Source organism: Grampus griseus, assembly GCF_964374135.1.
Source record: "Grampus griseus genome assembly, contig: HAP1_SCAFFOLD_246, whole genome shotgun sequence".
Lineage (NCBI taxonomy): Eukaryota > Metazoa > Chordata > Mammalia > Artiodactyla > Delphinidae > Grampus > Grampus griseus.
This window is the reverse complement of record NW_028133207.1, coordinates 245,411-256,080: the sequence shown is the minus strand read 5'-3', so window position 1 is coordinate 256,080 and position 10,670 is coordinate 245,411.

The window sequence follows — 10,670 nt, the reverse complement described above, 5'->3', positions numbered from 1 at the left end:
CCTAAAGTGTTGTCGTACCCTCACCTGGACCCTAAACCGTCCCAGTCCCCTAATCCTAACCCTAGCCCGAACCCTAACCCTAACCCTTCCCCGAAGCCTTACCCTCATCCGTCCCCTAATCTTAACACGTACGCTAACACTAACCCGCGCCCTCAAAAGCACGCTCCCCCTAAAGCGTTGCCGTACCCTCACCTGGACCCTAAACCGTCCCCGTCCACTAACCCTAACCCTAGCCCGAACCCTAACCCTAACCCTTCCCCGAAGCCTGACCCTCACCCGTCCCCTAATCCTAACCCGTACGCTAACACTAACCCACGCCCTAACATGCACGCTCGCCCTAGAGCGATGTCGTACCCTCACCTGGACCCTAAACCGTCCTAGTCCCCTAACCCTAACCCTAGCTCGAACCCTAACCCTAACACTTCCCCGAAGCCTGAAACTCACCTTTCCCCTAATCCTAACCTGTACGCTAACACTAACACGCGCCCTCACACGCACCCTCCCCCTAAAGTGTTGTCGTACCCTCACCTGGACCCTAAACCGTCCCCGTCCCCTAACCCTAACCCTAGCCCGAACCCTAATCCTAACCCTTCGCCGAAGCCTGACCCTCACCCGTCCCCTAATCCTAACCCGTACGCTAACACTAACCCGCGCCCTCACACGCATGGTCACCATAAAGCATTGTCGTACCCTCACCTGGACCCTAAACCGACCCCGTCCCCTAACCCTAACCCTAGCCCGAACCCTAACCCTAACCCTTCCCCGAAGACTGACCAACACCCATCCCCTAATCCTAAACCGTACACTAAAAATAACCCACGCCCTCACACGCACACTCCACCTAAAGCATTGTCGTACCCTCACCTGGACCCTAAACCGTCCCCTAACCCTACCCCTAACCCTAGCCTGATCCCTAACCCTAACACTTCCCCGAAGCCTGACTCTCACCCGTCCCTTAATCCTAACCCGTACGCTAACACTAACCTGTGCCCTCACAAGTATGCTCCCACTAAAGCGTTGTCATACGCTCACCTGGATCCTAATCCGTCTCCGTCCCCTACCCTAACCCTAGCCCGAACCCTACCCCTAACACTTCCCCGAAGCCTGACCCTCACCCGTCCCCTAATCCTAACCCGTACACTAACACTAACCCGCGCCCTCACACGCACGCTCCCCCTAAAGTGTTGTTGTACCCTCACCTGGACCCTAAACCGTCCCCGTCCCCTAACCCTAAACCTAGCCCGAACCCTAACCCTAAACCTTCCCCGAAGCCTGACACTCACCCGCCCCTAATCCTAACCCGGACGCTAACACTAACCCACGCCCTCACACTCACGCTCCCCCTAAAGCGTTGTCGTGCCCTCAACTGGACCCTAAACCGTCCCCGTCCCCTAAACCTAACCCTAGCCCAAACCCTAACCCTAACCCTTCCCCGAGGCCTGACCATCACCCGTCCCCTAATCCTAACCTGTAAGCTAACACTAACACGCGCCCTCAAATGCACGCTCCCCGTAAAGCGTTGTCGTACCCTCACCTGGACCCTAAACCGTCCCCGTCCCCTAACACTAACCCTAGCCGGAACCCTAACCCTAACCCTTCCCCGAAGCATGACCATCACCCGTGCCCTAATCCTAACCCGTACGGTAACACTAACCCGCCGCCTCAGACGCATGCTCAACCTAAAGCGTTGTGGTACCCTCACCTGGACCGTAAACCATCCCCGTCCCCTAACCCTAACCCTAACCCGAACCCTAACCCTAACCCTTCCCCGAAGCCTGACCCTCACCCGTCCCCTAATCCTAACCCGTACGCTAACACTAACCCACGCCCTAACATGCACGCTCGCCCTAGAGCGATGTCGTACCCTCACCTGGACCCTAAACCGTCCTAGTCCCCTAACCCTAACCCTAGCTCGAACCCTAACCCTAACACTTCCCCGAAGCCTGAAACTCACCTTTCCCCTAATCCTAACCTGTACGCTAACACTAACACGCGCCCTCACACGCACCCTCCCCCTAAAGTGTTGTCGTACCCTCACCTGGACCCTAAACCGTCCCCGTCCCCTAACCCTAACCCTAGCCCGAACCCTAATCCTAACCCTTCGCCGAAGCCTGACCCTCACCCGTCCCCTAATCCTAACCCGTACGCTAACACTAACCCGCGCCCTCACACGCATGGTCACCATAAAGCATTGTCGTACCCTCACCTGGACCCTAAACCGACCCCGTCCCCTAACCCTAACCCTAGCCCGAACCCTAACCCTAACCCTTCCCCGAAGACTGACCAACACCCATCCCCTAATCCTAAACCGTACACTAAAAATAACCCACGCCCTCACACGCACACTCCACCTAAAGCATTGTCGTACCCTCACCTGGACCCTAAACCGTCCCCTAACCCTACCCCTAACCCTAGCCTGATCCCTAACCCTAACACTTCCCCGAAGCCTGACCCTCACCCGTCCCTTAATCCTAACCCGTACGCTAACACTAACCTGTGCCCTCACAAGTATGCTCCCACTAAAGCGTTGTCATACGCTCACCTGGATCCTAATCCGTCTCCGTCCCCTACCCTAACCCTAGCCCGAACCCTACCCCTAACACTTCCCCGAAGCCTGACCCTCACCCGTCCCCTAATCCTAACCCGTACACTAACACTAACCCGCGCCCTCACACGCACGCTCCCCCTAAAGTGTTGTTGTACCCTCACCTGGACCCTAAACCGTCCCCGTCCCCTAACCCTAAACCTAGCCCGAACCCTAACCCTAAACCTTCCCCGAAGCCTGACACTCACCCGCCCCTAATCCTAACCCGGACGCTAACACTAACCCACGCCCTCACACTCACGCTCCCCCTAAAGCGTTGTCGTGCCCTCAACTGGACCCTAAACCGTCCCCGTCCCCTAAACCTAAACCTAGCCCGAACCCTAACCCTAACCCTTCCCCGAGGCCTGACCATCACCCGTCCCCTAATCCTAACCTGTAAGCTAACACTAACACGCGCCCTCACATGCACGCTCCCCGTAAAGCGTTGTCGTACCCTCACCTGGACCCTAAACCGTCCCCGTCCCCTAACACTAACCCTAGCCGGAACCCTAACCCTAACCCTTCCCCGAAGCATGACCATCACCCGTGCCCTAATCCTAACCCGTACGGTAACACTAACCCGCCGCCTCAGACGCATGCTCAACCTAAAGCGTTGTGGTACCCTCACCTGGACCGTAAACCATCCCCGTCCCCTAACCCTAACCCTAACCCGAACCCTAACCCTAACACTTCCCCAAAGCCTGACCCTCACCCGTCCCCTAATCCTAACCCATACGCTAACACTAACTCGCGCCCTCACACGCACGCTCCCCCTAAAGCGTTGTCGTACCCTCACCTGGACCCTAAACCGTCCCCGTCCCCTAACCCTAACCCTAGCCCGAACCCTAAACCTAACCGTTCCCCGAAGCCTGACTCTCACCCGTCCCCTAATTCTAACCCGTACACTAACAGTAACCTGCGCCCTCACATGCACGCTCCCCTTAAAGCGTTGTGGTACCCTCACCTGGACCCTAAACCGTCCCCGTCCCATAACCCTAACCGTAGCCCTAACCCTAACCCTAACCCTTCCCCGAAGCCTTACCCTCACCCGTCCCCTAATCCTAACACATACGCTAACACTAACCCGCGCCCTCACTCGCACGCTCCCCCAAGAGCGTTGTCGTACCCTCACCTGGACCCTAAACCGTCCCCGTCCCCTAACCCTAACCCTAGCCCTAAACCTAACTCTAACCCTTCCCTGAAGCCTGACCCTCACCCGTCCCCTAATCCTAACCCGTATGCTAACACTAACCCGCGCCCTCACACGCATGCGCCCCCTAAAGCGTTGTCGTACCCTCACCTGGACCGTAAACCGTCCCCGTCCCCTAATCCTAACCCTAATCCTTCCCGGAAGCCTGACCCTGATCCGTGCCCTAATCCTAACCCGTACGCTAACACTAACCCGCGCCCTCACACGCACGCTCCCCCTTAAGCGTTGTCGTATCGTCACCTGGACCCTAAACCGTCCCCATCCCCTAACCCTAACCCTAGCCCGAACCCTAAACCTAACCCTTCCCCGAAGCCTGACCCTCACCCGTCCCCTAATCCTAAACCGTACGCTAACACTAACCTGCGCCCTCAGACCCATGGTCAATCTAAAGCGTGGTCGTACCCTCACCTGGACCCTATACCATCCCCGTCCCCTAACCCTAACCCTAGCACGAACCCTAACCCTAAGACTTCCCCGAAGCCTGACCCTCACCCGTCCCCTAATCCTAACCCGTATGCTAATACTAACCCGTGCCCTCACACGCACGGTCGCCCTAAAGCGTTGCCGTACCCTCAACTGGACCCTAAACCGTCCCCGTCTCCTAACCCTAACCCTAGCCAGAACCCTAACCCTAACACTTCCCCGAAGCCTGATCCTCACCCGTCCCATAATCGTAAACCGTACACTAACACTAACCAACGCCCTTAAACGCACGCTCCCCTTAAAGCGTTGTCGTACCCTCACCTGGACAATAAACCATCCCCGTCGCCTAATGCTAACCCTAGCCAGAACCCTAAACCTAACACTTCCCCGAGGCCTGACCATCACCCATCCCCTAATCCTAACCCGTACGCTAACACTAACCCGCGCCCTCACACGCACGCTCTCCCTAAAGCGTTGTCGTACTCTAACCTGGACCCTAAACCGTCCCCGTCCCCAACCCTAACCCTAGCCCGAACCCTAAACCTAACCCTTCCCCGAAGCCTGACCTCACCCGTCCCCTAAACCTAACCCGTACGCTAACACTAACCCGCGCCCTCACACGCACGCTCCCCCTGAAACGTTGTCTACCCTCACCTTGACCATAAACCGTCCCCGTCCCCTAACCCTAACCCTAGCCCGAACCCTAACCCTAAACCTTATTCGAAGCCAGACCCTCACCCGTCCCTTAATCCTAACCCGTACGCTAACACTAAACTGCGCCCTCACACGCACACTCCACCTAAAGCGTTGTCGTACCCTCACCTGGACCCTAAACCGTCCCAGTCCCCTAATCTTAACCCTAGCCCGAACCCTAACCCTAAACCTTCCCCGAAGCCTTACCCTCATCCGTCCCCTAATCTTAACACGTACGCTAACACTAACCCGCGCCCTCAAAAGCACGCTCCCCCTAAAGCGTTGCCGTACCCTCACCTGGACCCTAAGCCGTCCCCGTCCACTAACCCTAACCCTAGCCCGAACCCTAACCCTAACCCTTCCCCGAAGCCTGACCCTCACCCGTCCCCCAATCTTAACCCGTATGCTAACACTAACCCGCGACCTCACACACACGCTCCCCCTAAAGCGTTGTCGTACCCTCACCTGGACACTAAGCCGTCCCCATCCCCTAACCCTAACCCTAGCCCGAACCCTAACCCTAAACCTTCCCCGAGGCCTGACCATCACCCGTCCCCTAATCCTAACCCGAAAGCTAACACTAAACCGCGCCCTAACACGCACGCTCCACCTAAAGCGTTGCCGTACCCTCACCTGGACCCTAAACCGTCCCCGTCCCCTAACCCTAACCCTAGACCGAACCCTAACCCTAACACTTCCCCGAAGCCTGACCCTCACCCGTCCCCTAATCGTAACCCGTACGCTAACACTAACCAGCGCCCTCACACGCACGCTCACCATAAAGCGTTGTTGTACCCTAACCTGGACCCTAATCCTTCCCCGTACCCTAACCCTAACCCTAACCCGAACCCTAACCCTAACCGTTTGCCGAAGCCTGACACTCACCCGTCCCCTAATCCTAACTCGTACGCTAACACTAACACGCGCCCTCATACGCATGCTCACCCTAAAGCGTTGTCGTACCCTCACCAGGACACTAAACCGTCCCCGTTCCCTAACGCTAATCCTAGCCCGAACCCTAAACCTAACAGTTCCCCGAAGCCTGACCCTCACCCATCCCCTAATCCTAACCCGTACGCTAACACTAACCCGTGTCCTCACACGCACGCTCACCATAAAGCGTTGTCGTACCCTCACCTGGACCCTAAACCGTCCCCGTCCCCTAACCCTAACCCTAGCCCGAACCCTAAACCTAAACCTTCCCCAAAGCCTGACCCTCACCCGTTCCATCATCGTAAACCGTATCCTAACACTAACCAACGCCCTCACACTCACGCTCCCCTTAAAGCGTTGTTGTACCCTCACCTGGACCCTGAACCATCCCCGTACCCTAACCCTTACCCTAGCCCGAACCCTAACCCTAACCCTTCCCCGAAGCCTGACTCTCACCGGTCCCCTAATCCTAACCCGTACGCTGACACTAACACGTGCCCTCACATGCATGCTCCCCCTAAACCGTTGTCATACACTCACCTGGAACCTAAACCGTCCCCGTCCTCTAACCCTAACCCTAGCCCGAACCGTAAGCCTAAACCTTCCCCGAAGCCTGACACTCACCCGTCCCCTAATCCTAACCTGTACGATAACACTAACCCGCGCCCTCACATGCACGCTCACGCTAAAGCGTTGTCGTACCCTCACCTTGACCCTAAACCGTACCCGTCCCCTAACCCTAACCCTAGCCCGAACCCTAACCCTAACCCTTCCCCGAAGCCTGAACCTCACCCGTCCTTATTCCTAACCCGTACGCTAACACTAACCCACGCCCTCACACGCACGCTCACCCTAAAGAATTGTCAAACCCTCACCAGGACCCTAAACCGTCCCCGTTCCGTAACCCTAACCCTAGCCCGAACCCTAACCCTAACCCTTCCCCGAAGCCTGACCCTCACCTGTCCCCTAATCCTAACCCATACGCTAACACTAACCCGCGCCCTCAAATGCACGCTCCCCCTAAAGCGTTGTCGTACACTCACCTGCACCCTAAACCGTCCCCGTCCCCTAACCCTGACCCTAGCCCGAACCCTAACACTAAGCCTTCCCCGAATCCTGACCCTCACCCGTCCCCTAAACCTAAACCGTTCGCTAACACTAGCCCACGCCCTCAGACTCACGCTCCCCCTAAAGCGTTGTCGTACCCTCACTTGGACCCTAAACCGTCCCCGTCCCCTAACCCTAACCCTACTCCAAAACCTAACCCTAACCCTTCCCCGAGGCCTGACCATCACCCATCCCCTAATCCTATCCCGTAAGCTAACACTACCCCGCGCCCTCACACGCACGCTCCCCCTAAAGCGTTGTCGTACCCTCACCTGGACCCTAAACCATCCCCGTCCCCTAACCCTATCCCCAGCCCGAACCCTAACCCTAAATCTTCCCCGAAGCCAGACCCTCACCCTTCCCTTAATCCTAACCAGTACGCTAACACTAAACAGCGTCCTCACACGCACGCTCCACCTAAAGCGTTGTCGTACCCTCACCTGGACCCTAAACCGTCCCAGTCCCCTAACCCTAACCCTAGCCCGAACCCTAACCCTAACACTTCCCCGAAGCCTGACCGTCTCCTGTCCCCTAATCGTAACCCGTACGTTAACACTAACCAGCGCCCTCACACGTACGCTCACCATAAAGCGTTGTCATACCCTAACCTCGACCCTAAACCGTCCTCGTACCCTAACCCTAACCCTAACCCAAACCCCAACCCTAACCCTTCCCCGAAGCCTGACCCTCACCCGTCCCCTAATCCTAACATGTACGCTAACACTAACCCACGTCCTCACACGCACGCTCCCCCTAAAGCGTTGCCGTACCCTCACCTGGACCCTAAACCGTCCCCGTCCCCTAACCCTAACCCTAGCCCGAACAATAACCCTAACACTTCCCCTAAGCCTGACCCTCACCCGTAACCTAATCCTAACCCGTACGCTAACACTAACCTGCGCCCTCACACGCACGCTCACCCTAAAGAGTTGTCGTACCCTCATTGGAACCTAAACAGTCCCCGTCCCCTAACCCTAACCCTAGCCCGAACCCTAAACCTAACAGTTCCCCGAAGCCTGACCCTCACACATCCCCTAATCCTAACCCGTACGCTAACACTAACCCGTGCACTCACACGCACGCTCACCATAAAGCGTTGTCGTACCCTCACCTGGACCCTAAACCGTCCCCGTAACCTTACCCTAACCCTAGCCCGAACCCTAATCCTAACCCTTCCCCGAACCCTGACCCTCACCCGTCCCCTAATCCTAACCCATACGCTAACACTAACCCGCGCCCTCACACGCACGCTCCCCCTGAAACGTTGTCGTACCCTCACCTGTACCCTAAACCGTCCCCGTCCCATAACCCTAATCCTTGCGCGAACCCTAACCCTAAACCTTCCCCGAAGCCAGACCCTCACCTGTCCCTTAATCCCAACCCGAACGCTAACACTAAACCGCGCCCTCACACGCACGCTCCACCTAAAGTGTTGTTGTACCCTCACCTGGACCCTAAACCGTCCCAGTACCCTAACCCTAACCCTAACCCGAACCCTAACCCTAACCCTTCCCCGAAGCCTGAACTCACCCGTCCCCTAATCCTAACCCGTACGCTAACACTAACCCGCGCCCTCTCACGCACGCTCCCCCTAAAGCATTGTCGTGCCTTCACCTGGACCCTAAGCCATCCCCGTACCCTAACCCTAACACTAGCCCGAACCCTAACCCTATCCCTTCCTCGAAGCCTGACACTCACCTGTCCCCTAATCCTAACCCGTACGCTAACACTAACCCACGCCCTCACACGCTCACTCCCCCTAAAGCGTTGTCATACCCTCACCTGGACCCTAAACCGTCCCCGTCCCCTATTCCTAACCCTAGCCCGAACCCTAACCCTAACCTATCCCCGAAGCCTGACTCTCACCCGTCCCCTAATCCTAACCCGTACGCTAACTTTAAGCCGCGCCCTCACACGCATGCTCCCCCTGAAACGTTGTCGTACCCTCACCTGGACCCTAAACCGTCCCCATCCCCTAACCCTAACCTTAGCCCGAACCCTAACCCTAAACCTTACCCGAAGCCAGACCCTCACCCTGCCCCTAATCCTAACCCGTACGCTAACACTAAACTGCGTCCTCACACGCACACTCCACCTAAAGCGTTGTCGTACCCTCACCTGGATCCTAAACCGTCCCAGTCCCCTAACCCTAACCCTAGCCCGAACCCTAACCCTAAAACTTCTCCGAAGCCTGACCCTCTCCTGTCCCCTAATCGTAACCCGTACGCTAACACTAACGAGCGCCCTCACACGTACGCTCACCATAAAGCGTTGTCATACCCTAACCTGGACCCTAAACCGTCCTCGTACCCTAACCCTAACCCTAACCCGAACCCTAACCCTAACCCTTCCCCGAAGCCTGACACTCACCCGTCCCCTAATCCTAACACGTACGCTAACACTAACCCGCGCCCTCACACGCACGCTCCCCATAAAGCGTTGCCATACCCTCACCTGGACCCTAAACCGTCCCCGTCCCCTAACCCTAACCCTAGCCCGAACCCTAACCCTTACCCTTCCCCTAAGCCTGACCCTCACCCGTCCCCTAATCCTAACCCGTACGCTAACACTAACCTGCGCCCTCACACGCACGCTCACCCTAAAGAGTTGTCGTACCCTCATTGGACACTAAACAGTCCCCGTCCCCTAACCCTAACCCTAGCCCGAACTCTAACCCTAACCCTTTGCCGAAGCCTGACACTCACCCGTCCCCTAAACCTAACCCGTACGCTAACACTAACACGCGCCCTCACACGCACGCTCACCCTAAAGCGTGGTCGTACCCTCACCTGGACCCTAAACCGTCCCCGTCCCCTAACCCTAACCTTAGCCCGAACCCTAACCCTAAACCTTACCCGAAGCCAGACCCTCACCCGTCCCTTAATCCTAACCCGTATGCTAACACTAAACCGCGCCCTCACACACACGCTCCACCTAAAGCGTTGTCGTACACTCACCTGGATCCTAAACCTTCCCCGTCCCCTAACCCTAACCCTAGCCTGAACGATAAACCTAACCCTTCGCCGAAGCCTGACCCTCATCCGTCCCCTAATCCTAACACGTACGCTAACACTAACACGCGCCCTCACACGCACGCTCCCCCTAAAGCGTTGTCATACCCTCACCTGGACCCTAAACCGTCCCCGTCCCCTAACCCTAAACCTTACTCGAAGCCAGACCCTCACCCGTCCCTTAATCGTAACCCGTATGCTAACACTAAACCGCGCCCTCACACGCACGCTCCCCCTAAAGCGTTGTCGTACCCTCACCTGGACCCTAAACCATCCCCGTCCCCTAACCCTATCCCCAGCCCGAACCCTAACCCTAAACCTTCCCCGAAGCCTGACCCTCACCCGTCCCCTAATCCTAAACCATACGCTAACACTAACCCACGTCCTCACACGCACGCTCACCCTAAAGCGTTGTCGTACACTCACCTGGACCCTAAACCGTCCCCGTCGCCTAACCCTAACCCTAGCCCAAACCCTAACCCTAAAACTTACCCGAATCCAGAACCTCACCCTTCCCATAATCCTAACCCGTACGCTAACACTAAACTGCATCCTCACATGCACGCTCCACCTAAAGCGTTGTCGTACCCTCACCTGGACCCTAAACCGTCCCAGTCCCCTAACCCTAACCCTAGCCCGAACCCTAACCCTAACACTTCCCCGAAGCCTGACCCTCACCCGTCCCCTAATCCTAACCCGTACGCTAACA